The sequence below is a fragment of the Lutzomyia longipalpis genome, chromosome 1 (genome assembly GCF_024334085.1).
Source record: "Lutzomyia longipalpis isolate SR_M1_2022 chromosome 1, ASM2433408v1".
In the NCBI taxonomy this organism is placed as follows: Eukaryota; Metazoa; Arthropoda; class Insecta; order Diptera; family Psychodidae; genus Lutzomyia; species Lutzomyia longipalpis.
Window position 1 is genome coordinate 38,243,555 of NC_074707.1, and position 14,733 is coordinate 38,258,287.

At 32.4% G+C, this 14,733-nt stretch overlaps 1 protein-coding gene across 5 annotated transcripts in view; it reads right to left on the reverse strand.

The window, feature by feature from the left end:
• The window catches only part of LOC129787202 (elongation of very long chain fatty acids protein AAEL008004), a 55,388-nt gene that overhangs the window by 39,105 nt on the left and 1,550 nt on the right, over window positions 1-14,733 (reverse strand). Inside the window, exon 1 of one of the 5 annotated variants that reach the window (XM_055822584.1) lies at window positions 4,068-4,563. The exons of 2 other annotated variants lie outside the window; for them this stretch is intronic. The gene's annotated coding sequence lies outside the window, so the exon portion shown is untranslated. Of the gene's footprint in view, window positions 1-4,067; window positions 4,564-14,733 lie in introns of those variants that run through there. 2 more of the 5 variants (XM_055822586.1, XM_055822590.1) reach the window with 2 other exon arrangements.

Here is a 14,733-nt window from a genome sequence, read left to right on the forward strand (position 1 = left end):
AACCACCAAACACACATTCAACCAAACCATATGCACGAAAGACAATCTTCTTCGCTCCTCTCTGCCGATCCAATATAAAATGGTATAGTTTGAAAAGTATACATGCATGTTGATATTTTATATTGAATACAGAAACGAGAAATATATATACATATGTTGAATAATCTAACATTGACACCGATACGACACTCAGGCGCGCGATTTCCATTTCTATACCACACACTTCGTAACACCAAATAACCAATTTTACTCGATGATCGTACTCTATGTGAATGGTTCATGATCACCATAATTTCCACACACCATCTTCCATACGCACGAATTGAAAGAGATGGAGAAAAAAAACGATCAAAACCCTATAATTAGGGTAATATGAAATTGGTGCCATTGTCTGACACAGTGCGCTGGTCATCATTTAATACAATTTAGAGTTCATGCGAAAGAGATTTCTTCAATATGTACATTGTATTTAATTGAAAATGTATATAGCAAAGGTCTTCAGTAAGAAAAAAAATCGTACACCCAATTGATCTTCAGAGGTCAATTTAACGCATTTGATGAAATTTGTTGACATACTGTTTTTATAGTCACGTTTTCTGCACGATTTATTGTTTTTTGCAGACGTTTTTTTAGGAATCTGTAAGAAATCGGTGGTTTCAAAACGGATTGTCAGCTATTTCTGTCAAATTGAAAAGTTCTGTCAAATTGACAGATGTCAATGGCATTTTAATGTCATTTAGAAACTATTTTTAAATTCACTGGCAAAACCAACAACTATTTAAAATTTCATTCTTGAGCGATTCTAGTTAATTTGCATCTTTTTTTTGGTAGATTCAAAGAAGATTAACAAGATTGATAGGTGTTACTGTCAAACTAATAAGTTCTGTCAAAGTGACAAAGGAGATTGTCATTACAACTGTAAATGTCAAAATTTAATTTAAAAATTATTCGAATTTTCAGCATAAATTTCAGACCACCCAGGTAATTCTTGTTTCTTTAAAAATCACAATAAATAAATTTTTCATTCTGCACTGCCTTTAATGTGCAATTTGGCAAGTTTCTTGCGGTTTTTCCCTTCTTGTACCGTATTATTCCATATATGAATCAGTTAATCTTTTTTAAAAAAATCCAAGTTATATACATAAAAATCCAATAAATTCTTATTTCAACAATCTTATTCTTGAGTCTCGCAATAAATTGCTTAGCGGGGGCTACACCATGGTTGGAGAAGTACATATATTTGCCATTCAGGAAAAGACGACACTCTGTGTGGACATTCGCCAGACATGCAAAAAATTATCGTATTCTAGACACATTCAAAATAGTGTATGGATATTGAAGAAAATTCCCAGTGGATTCACGATGAGCCATCGTGTTTGTAATACTGATTACTGCTAGTGCAGTGACGTCAGTGGAAAAATGTCCACGAGATCGCGTAAGCACCACTAATATACATATTAATGTTTCCTCATGCTTTCCGCAAGCGATCTAAAAATGCTTTTTGGCTTACATGACAATTATCACGTGTCCCGTGTGTTCTTTAAGTGCGGGGAGGAGACCTAACAGAGACACATAAGATGGGACTTTGCACTCTCCCATCCACCGCAAACCATTAAGAATTCTCCGCAATTATGGACATTCTATAGGCAAACCACACACGGCCCACAAGAAAATCTCACCCAAGATAAGGAAAAGAATCTCTCTCCTCTTAGTTACCAAGAAGACACACGAGTTGATTTTTTCTTCATCATCAATAAACAGGTTCTTCTTTTTTTCTTTCGGCAAAAATTCTATAAGGTGCACGCGCTGAATTCAAAATTTTTCACATTTTATAAGAATCACAATGGTCACCTCATCGGGCATGAATATCAACTAAATATGGACATTGGATGAGCGCGTTAAAGAAATTAAAATAAGAACTCCCCGTTCAAGTTCCTCTTCACCACACGATGGGGCAAGAAGACCATCAAATGGGAATTCCTGAAAGTCACATCAAAATTACTTCTTCGTCGCACGGAGTTCCCACAAATTTACATGAAAAAGGCTTGTTCCACATGACTTTGTGTGCGGGGTTGTTTATGTTTGCCTTCATAAGCCATAAGGTTCGAGAATTCAAAGAAGCAGCTTTACTGGAAATTTTGTAGGAAATTAAAATGAAATGATGTCACGTCTTTTCAAATAAATTAAAAAAAATGTTAGCTTGTGGTCATTGCTGGATGGTCATTGATTTTACAAAGAGCACAGTAGATGAATTATGGGGGCGTTTGCACGTGTTGCACTATTAGCAGGTGAATGTCAAGAGATGTCGTCTACTTATGATCAAATATCCTTGCTATAAAACTAATTCGATTGAGTTCATTTGCAAGTTCATTGTCTTCTCCTCCACATGCGTATAACCTTTGTGAGTTTGGAATGAAGGACAGCTTCTTTCTTAGTTTGATTGGTCATTTTTCTTAAAAAGATTTTAATCTTCATATTTTTTTTAATTATTTTTTTTACTATTATAATTACTTTTCAATATTATTTTTCAAGAATTTAATTAATTTCAGGGAAATACTTTTATTAATAAATTAAAAATGAAAAAATTATTAAAAATAATCAATGCAATATCTCGAAAAATTAAGAAGACAGTATCACCTATAAGTTCGTAAAAAATGTGTCTTTGTTAATCGAATCTTTTCGTATTTATGCGCTTCGTTTTTCTTTTTCTGAGAATTTCCCATTTTTTCCTCCATTTTTCACAAATCATCTTTAACATTTTTTCATTTCCCCTCCATAAGAGCTTTTCCTAATTTTCCCCGCGGCTCTCACTTGATATCACAACATTATTGCTAAAAAGAGAATACAAATCCAATTGAAAATTCACACAATCACAGACTTTAAAGACACAAAAAATGTACAATAAAACGCACTCTTTGCACATTATATTGTGAAATACATTAAATATCTACATTATTTGACGTTTCATTTGGTGTCGCACTCCTCAAAAAAAAAATGTATATAAACAGAAGAAAAATTTGTAACATTTACTTTTACCCACCACAGATCACCTTCCACCTAAATACTCCACTGCATTTTTCTTTACCACATTTATGCAAATTAAAAGTTCAATACCGAGAAAAAAATACTTTAAACTATTTTCTCATAAAATGTTTGTCACACAACATTGTTGGAAAACAAAAAAAAACCAGCCATGAGTTTGTTAAAATTATGTTGCCTTATGTGATGACGATATAGCTAAAACAGGTAGCAAACGGTAAGTGAGAATGTAGGTAGGTAGTAAAAGGCTTTTCCGCTCTGTGATAAAAGCAATAACGCTATATATAAACATTCCCTATGTATTCTTTGGAGAAAAATGTTGCAATAGAAAGGTTTATCGAATTTGTCTTTTTCACGATTTTTTGGCTGATGTTATTCAACAAACTTACATATATATACATATAACGTATGTACATTAAGCGAAAGATCAAAATGACACAATTTTTTGTCTGCTAAAACCAAAGAGCAAATTTTAAATTTTATTCGAATATTATGTATTGAGTAATCGCATTGATAATTAACAACTTTTGTAATATTTTATACATATGTAATGAAGAGATGAAAAATATATTATATATTTCCAAATTAAACAAGAAGGGGAACCAATGGGATAAATTAAAAGAAAAAAAAAAAGAAACACCTTATTGCATGATCTTTTGTGAATAATACAACATACTTCCGCTATTTATGTACAAAATGATGATCGAGTGTATGAGAATTCTATACAGCAAAGTGAAGACCTTGTATTTCCGGGGCCTTCCTTTTCTGCCACCGAGTCATTAATATAATGAAAAAATAGGTATAGAAAAAAACAACACTTTCATTGCCAATGAACTTAAACTGGAGTTGATTTTAAGGAAAACTACTTTTCACTTTACAACGCGACACCTTTTTTCCATCTCCCCCCCCTCGTTGGGAGCCCCTTTATGATAAATACCAGAGCAAAATTTTCTCAACAAGGAAATAAAGTGATTGAAAGAATTTTCTTTTTTTTCTCTCTCTCTCTTCTTACTCTCAAGATAATTTACCTTCCGTTCCGTGCAAGATTTCCTTGAGATGTCCAAAGTAAAAAAAAACCAAAACTTCAAAAAACTTTCAGCGTAAAGAATTCACACACAATTAATATGAAATACTCTTGGAAATTACAATTTAATTCCACCAAAAATGAAAATTGTAAAAAAAAGAACTTCAAAAGTCAAGATTAAATCCTTCTATCTCTTGGCAACCAATCCAAGGATGGACTTCACTTTGCAATTATCTCAAGAAGATTTTCTCTCTCTCCCGCTTTTTCTGTACTAACTTTCAACAAACTTTAATAATCACTACGTCCTTTTTTACTTCCGTTTTTAATTTCCTTTTTTCTCTTCAAAAGCGGACACTTTCAAATAGAACGTTTTGAAGAATTTAATCCCGGAAAGGATCCAAGGAAATGTAATTAAGAAGAAAGAACTTTCCAAGACAAAAGAACACGGATTTCGTGAGTGAACGCCACAGAGTTACGATTGAAACTGAATGTACGATCAATTTCTGAACGGTTTTACATAATTCCCCCACTTTTGTCACATCGCACGGACACATACCTGTGGTACACATTTCTTATGTTTACCATATTAACATAAAACTTAAATCCAAAAAGCCAAGATTAATTGTATTCACGCTTAAGGTGCTTTTGTCTTCGTTCAGGCAGTCATTTTTTCTTACTTCTCTCTTCACATTCTGCAATACATTTATCTATTTTTTTGTTGTTTCCTTCAAAACCCAAATTTGCAATTAAATTTGCAAAATTTCCCACAATTTCCAACATTCTTCTCATGATGTGTCATTTTATTTTTTTAATTCTACTTTTTACCGCATGAGCAATACGCGAAAATGCATAAAGAACTGTACGTACGTACAGAAGGTATCAATTAAAATTGCTAAACTCATCTCTTGAGGAAATCCATCCGCAGTCTGCATACAAAATTGCACACAAGGAGACAAACATTCGCGCGTAATTGCAGTGATTAATTTTAAATTGATTAGGGGAGGAAAAAACAACAAGAATTATTAGACAAGACACGAATGGGCATCTATTTAAACATAAAACGTACGGCTATGACGTCATTTAGAGTGGAAGATTTTTCTTTTCTTTTTTTGCAATTTTCCATTGAGAAGTATTTTTTTGCCGCTTTATTTCATCTAAATGTAACCGCATTTGTGTCGTGGAATATTTTTCCTCTGATCGCCTTTTCTCATATTTTCTGGAATTTTAGATGAGGAACATCAACAACCGCACGAGGGGTGATGTTTTGATGAAACACGTGTACAAACTGTGTAAGAATTTCAGGGACATTAAATAAATTTTTAGTGAAAAGTAACTGAATGTTTTAATTAGATAATTAGAATATTTTTAAGAATTTATTCGAAATTTCGAAGATTTGCATTTCAGCGATGTTTTGATTTAATTTATAACACAAATAAATATTTTTAAATGACAAAAAAAAAACACAAAATAGGTCGGAGAAGAACCCATTTTGCTCTTCTAGATATTATTTTCTTATTTATTCAATGACCGGTTGGATCAGGAGATTGATACACTCCTATCCGTAAAATGGCCCACACGTGGTAGTATCTAGCAAGCCGCCCACTACTTCTCCGTAAGGAGAGCAACATCATATAGGGTGGCCGGCCCTGTTCCTATATGGGACGTAGTCCCAAAATATTTTTTTTTTATTTATTCAATAAAAAAAATGAATACTAAAATCTCATGATGCATCAATAATTCTCAACACAACTGTACGTAACACCACTGACTTCTTGAAGGTAATAACTTTCTGCGAATTGTAAGAGACTTGTAGGGAAATTGAATTATTAAAAATCTTCTTCTAACCTGGTGAAAAGTTACCCCGATGAAAAAAAAACACAAATTCTACTCTTCGTGAAAATTTAAACATGAAATATTGAACAAGATATTAATTTGTGCTAACATCGTACCAAGGAGAGCATGTAAAGCATCTAAACAATAAGGAACCGTAGCGAGTTTTTGGACAAAATTACTTCCTCTTTTTACAAATTTTTTTTCAGGTGAAAATTTGCCAAAATATTTTGTTTCACCATTCAAATTGAAGTGCAAATTCCGCACAAAGTTGCTACTCTTTTATTACCCAAAACATCTCCTTTATTGGCTATTTTTTGCAAAGGGGAATAACACACGTAGGAGACATCAATGTATAACGAATTTTATGCAAAAGACAATATTTGAAAAAAAAAAAATTTGTCCATGTTGAAGAGTTCGAGACGAAATATTTATGGGACTTTGATGAGGAAATAAAACCTTGAATAACTTCCGCTTGTGGAGTTATTTCTCGAAAATATACAAAACACATTGTATTTGTACTAAAATGTGCATATCTATATATTTTAACAAATTGTCGTCAACATGTGTGATGAGACTTTGGAAAAGCATTAACACACGCACATACATATTTTCCACACCTCATTTATGTATAAAGTTATTTGCAAACAGCAGCACCATACAAGTTCTTTCATATGAGCTTGAGTTTTCTTTGAAAAGAAAAATTTATTTTTATAATGAGAAACTTTGAAAGATTCTTGGAATTCAATTTTATTTATTTATTTTGAAATTTATATTTAGAAAAGTAAAGCCGAAGTAAAGCTATTGAGCATATGCTCGTCAAGCACAAAAATACATAAATCCGTGTTAAACTATCCTAACTTCTTTTAGTCTTTATTTTTAATTTTTTTAAGGCTCTAATATGTCAAAAAACTTTATGAATTGAATAAAAATACAATTAGGCTAGATTCGTATCCATGTAAAAAAATCCTAACTCAATTTTTTTTTATATTAACTTTCATATGAAGCTTTAATTTATTTTGTAAAATATTTAAGGTTCTACTAAAGGATCTCATATGTATTTATCTTCATTCCTTTTTACTCTAAAAAAGAAATATTAAAACTTATACAAAGGACATGAAAACTAACCAAGCATTATAACATTGCTCTATAAAGAAGTAGCTGCAAAAGCATAAGCAGAAGAATCAATAATTTAAACATATAAATTGTACAGAGTGTCTTGTAGAAGTTAAGAATTAAACATTTGACGTGACTGGACTCTGGGATTGCTGTTTAGCCACTTGATTTTTTCCACGATGTGCGCAACGAGACTTCAAACAGAATGGATTTTTCTAACAATCAATTCAAGACAAATAATCATGTGATATTACAAAAAATTAACAACTTTGCCTTCAAAAAATTCTATATATTTCAAACATGAAAATTGATTCTCTAAATCCACTCTTAAACGTGCTGGTTGCTGCTAACTTGGGCAAAAACCATCCAAGATGGACAATTGAAAATTTTTGAGTGAAAAAATGTCTCTTTTGGACTCTCTCACGTACTTTGCGCACATAACAAAAGCTTCTTGATATCCATTGAGCAAAAAAAGGAATTATTTACAAGAATAAAATATTTATTTTGCATAAATTAAATGAAGTTCAAATGATGATGTTTGCAAAATTTTTCAAGTATAATTTTAACCTTTGAATATCATTTACCGGGTTTAACAAATCATCGCATCATCTCCACCACACTATATGTTCAAAGAGCCCCCATCGGATAGTCGCGTCAAGAAATTAGCGCTTATTGTCTATTCAAACACCAACAGTGTGCTGAACTTGAGATTTCTTAGTTCAAGCTTAAAGCTCTTGTGAAAGAATTGCGTATTATTTCCCGCTTTTTTCTCACCTTGCGTGCAGTACATTTTGTGGATGAAAAATATTTTTTCCTCAAAAAGTAGGTAGTCAAAATACCGCAAGTACGTCATGTGGAAAAAGGCAGGACTTTGATGTGTAGCATTACACCATCCCGTAGACGCACAATTTAGGTATAAATCGCATAGAAATCTTTGCAATGGTAAAATGTCAATATTGTCTCTGACTGCTATCTTCTCTCTGTCTCCTTATATTGATTCTTTAAGAGGTTCTCTCCCAAAATGCGAGGGTACACTGAAAACTAGCAAGAGGTGGTACATATAGTATATTTTACCTGCCTTCATTTGCATTTATACGATTCTTCGCGACTCCTCTTCTGTACCACATACACACACGGGTAGACTTCAATATGAACAATATTTTCCATAGCTAGTGATTTCATGTGTGTCCCATAAAAAAAAGACGCGCACACGTAACAGCCACTCATGAAAATTTAACGAAAAATTATTATCACCCATGTGCGAACACAAATTCTTTTTATTTTTAGGTAATTACACCAACAAGCACTAAGAAGCATGACTGGTGAAATTTTTCCAACAATGCTATGCTTTCTGTAAAATGTACAATTCTTGGAACTAATATGTACATTAGAGCTAAAAGATGGCAACAAAATGCTTCTTCATCTTCATGCTAAATTGATTTGTGTTTAGTTTAAATGTTTGTGGGTGGTTTAGATGGAATTATTTAAAGTTAAACTGTTTAACGCTTATTTTGAATAAGGTGGCGCCATCTGTTGGGTTTTTTCAACTATTGAAAGAGACATTAAAGCATGATCCGTTAAATTGGGGATTTATTATTCCAATTACGCTGGATTTTATTAATTCTTTTATCTGAATTTATTTTAGTTGAATTAAAAGCAACAAAATTGTCTTGAAATTATGGACGTGGAGTTAGTGTCCTTAACTAACTAAAGAAAGTAAGAAAACATTACCGCTGAAAACAATGAACTTCAAAATATTCTTAAGAAAAATAACTCATTATTGTTTTATTAAAAATAATTGTAAAAAAATCGAAAACTGCAAGTAAATTGGACTGAAATAATTATTTTGCATTCAAGATGAGCTCGAAAACATCAACCAAATTGCACTGAAAGGACACTGACCCCAGTCACCTTAATGACTTCCAATTAACAACATGCATCTTCTGCTGGACTTTAAACTCCCCCAAAATAAGAAGAAAAAATAACTTCCACTAATTCCCATTTGAATATATGACTTCATTTGAAAAGAAAACAAACGTATTGGCGTTACTGATTAAATAAACTAAATATTGTTGTCACTAATTTGAATAATTCAGACAAAATTTCACGCTCATTTGCAACTAAAGACGTCTTAAGGTGGAATAAATCATTTTTCTGCGTTGTGGGAAGTTCTACGCAAATTCTTTTCTTTATATTGAACTTATTTTTAAACATCTACTTTTGGCAAAAGCTTTATGCCAAAGCTTCTTTTCTTCAGCAAAGACAATGTACTTGAAAATTTGTGAACTTTGCAATGAACTCAGTCAATGAGAAAACATAAAGAATAATTTAAATGGGCAAAAATTGAAAGCTTTGAGTACAAAAGATGCGGACATCTTAAGATCACACACGTAATTTGAAAGATTTTCTTGAATAAAAATTGTGTAAAGTGCGCAAAACTTGATGTCAAAAGACTTCTCCTTTGCCGTCATTCAAATGACTTGTTATTTGCTCCATTCCAAAGTGCGATCTTTTCATCATTGGGGGATAAATAGGAAGATAATAACTTATGACACTCATGTAATATGTAAGTACGTACATGGCATTAGTTGTAATAAGCATTTACCTAGAATTAAGACTAATTGGTCTTCCATTGAAGTCAATTTATTTTTATATATTGCACGACGAAGAGAACCTTCTTCATGTGAATTACTTGGGTCTGTTGATTTTTCAATACACATGTGTTATTTTCGAAGGGTAGCAATCTTACATTATTGCATTTGGCGCCTGTCTTTCCACATGTCTCACTAATTCACCCCCGCGTGCAATAAACGAATTATTAGTACAAAGCTTCAAAGTGTGGTTCAATGAAGGTTTCACATTTACTACGCTATAGGTAGGGGTAACTGGGGCAAAATGTTAAATCGCAAGGTTCGGAAAATGGACTGAAAATGCATTTTCCCATTGAGATATAAAGAAATCGTATGAGACAAAGTTGTAGCCCGGAAAATTTCCTATAAGACAGTCGTCATTATAAAATTAAAATATTTTCTCGGTACATACCAAGGAAAATATATTTCTCAATTAAAATTAACAAATTGCCCCATGTTCCCCTACAGGTACAGTATACCTAATATAAAATGCATTACACAGAACACCGCATTTGCACGCAAAGTTTTTGCCGTTTTTGCATTTCAATCGATTTTTTTTCTTACCCTTCAAATTGCACCCTCAATCCTTTTTTGCATGCATGTTTGATAGTGCTTCAACCTACGCCATCATCGTATTTAGAGACAAAGTCTCTTTTTAGTTTGCCTGAATCATCCACCCACAGTGTAGGTGGTTGGGAGTCACCTGTGTATACGGTGTAAATGTTAGGGGTGAAATGTACATCAACCAGACAACCAACCCGCATAGTTGTCCACAATCATCAAGTATATATTGAATGAAATCCCATTTCACATAACATTTCCCCACAAGTAATTTTTCATGATTTTTATTGCCACTTTTTTTTGCAAAAACCTATTATGAAAAATTAATTTGTACATTGCGTGCTACGACCAATTTCGCCTCTTGTGTGAGATTTCATTTCTCATGCTCAATACACGATGCCCTGATTAAATTAAAACCCATTGAGATTCATCCAGGACATTATACCTGAGTGAAAATTTAGATTAGACGAAGAATTTGCATTAATTTATAAGAAGAGTTTGAAGCTTCTGGGTGTCTATCTTAGAATTAATTTAAATTCTTCTGTGAGAAAATGAAATTGAGAGAAGGCAAATAAATGAATGGAATGCCCGGAGAGGAGCTTTTGAAACTGCTAAAGTTCTTCAAAACTTCATTATACAATAAGGATCATCAAAAGGACAATAAAACCGAAAAATTTTCAATGACCAACCATCCATAAGACGTTGATGAAACTAAAGAAGAAAAGCAGGGAACAATTGTTCAGAGTGGCTGAAATGAAGTTGTACATAAAGTGGTATACTTCATTGAGAACAACTAATAAAGGATCCTTTTTATTTACGGTCTTTTGTTTTATATCCTGTAATGGTTAAAGCCCAGAATGGAAGAAAATCTCCAGTAGTAATTAATTTTCTTAGGAATTTTGGTGTGTTATGTAGGTTACGATGATTTTTTAAATAAGACTAGGGGCGTAGCCAAAACCTTATTACTTTGAAAATTGATAAAAATGACTGGTTAACATTCCTTTTCTACATATTTCTAACGATTCCTGTTATAATTCTTATCGCGTGATGATTTTTTTTTTATTTTTTGACGTTTATTAGAATTTTGACATTTGACATTGTTTTAACGTCTATAATGACATAAGGATTCTTTTTAAACGTTCGATTTTTAAAAGCTTGACATTTCCTTTCTAACTTTGAAATTTTTTACGTTTAAATTTTTTTTATAACATTTAAAAAAAATGTCAAAATTTGTTAATGTAATTCTTTTAGCATGAAAATAATTTTTTTTCCTATTAAGAAAAGCTTAGCCATTTCTGAATATTTAATGAATGATAAGACACCCAAATACTTTCCTAAGCTGTGCTCCTGTTTAAGATATCTTGAGGAATTTATGAAACTTTAAAATATACTATAGAAACTGAAGGAGTTTATGTTCTTTTATTAATTCAGTGTCTTAAATTTTTTTTATTGGTAAAAAAAAAAACAATAAAAGCTTTAAAGATTTTTTTTAATTTTTCTCGGGGATTGGATGATTAGATCGGAAAATCCTGGAAAGATTTGCTCTAAAATATGAAAACCACGCCCCCATTGTTACACATTGTCTATTTAAATGCATGAAGCATATGCAGCAAAGCTTCAATCAATGATTTTTTTGTACTTAAAGTATTCAAAGTGAAAAAATTCCTTTTCTATATATAAATCTCATCATATAACATAGGAATAAAATATTGGCTAAAAGGAGTTTATGTATTTTGTATCTAATCCAAATACGTGAATATTCAAATTTTTCATGAGCTTTCTGCTAACCTTCCTGAGCTTTGCTAAATTCCCACAATTAAAATTGCGATTGGACGCATTTTTCAAATTTCAATTAGCAATTCAATTTAGCAAAATTGGAACATTTTCAGAGGCCTCTCAAAAAAAAAAAACGATTACAATTTGTGCAAAAACACAGCATTTATCCAGCGTGTTGAGTGTCAAAAATCCTCTGTGTATTTGCCTGTTAATTGCAACATAATCACCTGCAAAGTCGTGAAGAAAAAAAAAGCTTTTGGCTGCTGGTCTTTTTTTTTCTTCACCAACATGAATGGGTGTTTGGTGGATATATTAATTGGCATGTATTAACCAGCTACCCCCACTCCCTCCTCGATATTGGTGGAATAGAGACAATTAATGCAGAAAATATTTTTGGATAATTTCCCGTGTGTGTGGGAATTCGGGTGAAGCCTGAAAATTATGTCGAGATGGACATGTCTGTGGCATTAGTCAGAGATTATATTGCCGAAATCCACTCTTGAGTGGTCTCTTTTAGTGAAAGTAGTGATTTTGTCATGAAAATATTTTGGGTATTTGTATATAATACGCTATGCGTTGTTACATATCTGCATCATCGTGCACCATACCACCACCACCACCATTTGGCTGCCCATTTGTGACCCACTTTGCCCCTCATTCCCTCTCTCTTTGTCTGCTTTATATTATTAATTTTATTTGATAAAGAAAAAAGCCAAAAAAAAGAGGAAAAATCTGCATATTTGATTGCAACTTCTCTCTCTAGTGTCTAAAATGCAATTTTCTCATCATCTGGGGGCGGAAAGATGACAATGATGGGAGCTTTGGTGAAGCTATATGCACCTCTATGGTACACGCACTAACTCTGTTGCAAGTTCATTAAACTTCCTTGAAAACGCACGCGGACTCTGTGAGAAGAGACTTTTGCCATTTTCCTTGCATTATTCCGCCTTTTCTTTTTTAGTTTTTATTGGAAAAAGACATAATGAACAGAAAGAGGTGTAATAAAAATATTTTTTATTAACACACAAAAGACTTTACCACCTACCGTAGATGACCGTGTAGACCAAGTATTTAGTTGGACGAAATAGCAAGAGAGCGAACCGAAAGATCACATTATGGTGGCTATTTAATTGAAAAAGGTAATAAAGAAAAAAAACCGCCCAAGGTTGTTTCCTCACGTAAATTCCCGACCAAATTGAATATTATATATAGCTACCTATACCACATAGTTTGCAAAAATCTCAATAATACTTTCACTCCCACCAATCCCACTCCAGCTCATCGCAAGAATGTTTATTTTTTTGATTGTTTGTTTGACTCCCCTGACCATCAACATCTTTTAAGGTTTACTGACCTCCTTGATACAATTATGGGGAATTTTGCAAATAAAAAAAAGAACGATGGTAGAATGTAGGCGCGCGGTGAATGACGCGCAGAAGAGATAATTGGCGAGGAAGAAAACATTTGCAAATGGAAATGAACTGAGAAATAGCAACCACTTTGTGGGGATTTCCTTTTGCCCTTTTGCCTTCCTACCACATTCGTTCACCAATATTCGTTCCATTGCATTAGTTTTATTTTATTTTATTTTATTTTTTTCATCATCATCATCTTTGCCAATGATATGCTTGAAATCAAGTCATTAAACGACCTTGTTCGACATCATATGTCTCACAGCATACTGGCTCAAATGTCTTTGAGATTTTTTTTTATGTTGTTCGAAGAGCTTATCGCAAGATTCAAGTTTCCCCTTCTTCCTCAATAAACTAAATTATTCATCAAATAAATTATCCTACATATCAACATAAAAAATATCGTGATATATGTATATTGGGAAATCATCCACCACACAGATGCATTGACTTTTCCGCAGCACGCGCCCCATTGTGTGCAATATGTGAATTTTCTCAATATAACTTTGAACTTTCCTGCTGCGCGGTTTGTTGTTATCGAAAAGAAGCCATATCGAAGTTTATGATAATTAAAATTTAAAACAAAATATCAACATGGAACCGGAGATTAATCAATTTTACGTGAAATGAAGATACATAATATTGAAATAGGTGGGGTAAAATGATGAGCACAGTTGTGGAGCAATCAATTCAATGTCATAGAAAGTACAAGAGGAAAATATAAAAAACATGCTCCCATTGTACCTCATTCTGCATTTTTGTGCATGAAGCATATGCTGCCTATGCTTTAATTTTGGAATGTGTTTTAGCGAGGTAAAGTGCGTATGCTTCATATATACAAAAAAGAAACATACCAAAATGGAATGGAGGCGTGGCTTAAGCAATTTTTAGTTCAATTTATTCAGTTATTTCTAATGAAAATGTGATTTGGATATAATATTTTCAATGTATTTTTATATCCTTAATTGATGTAATGAAAACTAATTAAACTAACTAATAAACTAACTCAATTTGAATTAAATCTAACTTGTTAGACAGTCTAAAATAAATGAAACTAAATGAGATTTTTTTCTCGCTTTTATAAAGCTTCATTTTTGGAAAAAAATGGACAAATTGAGATCAAGTTGAAGAGACTCCTCAAAATTTAGTTTTAATTTAGCACGCATCTGCATTTTAAAGCCATTTGGACAAATAAATATGGGATGAGAGTATCCTAAATTAACATAAGTTTCTATTTGAAAATGAGAAATAGACTAGGTCACCTGATTAAAACATTGAGCCAAATTTTATTGTCCTAGATAAATGTTCTAGTAACGTATGATCTCTGATATTTGTGGTATAAAAA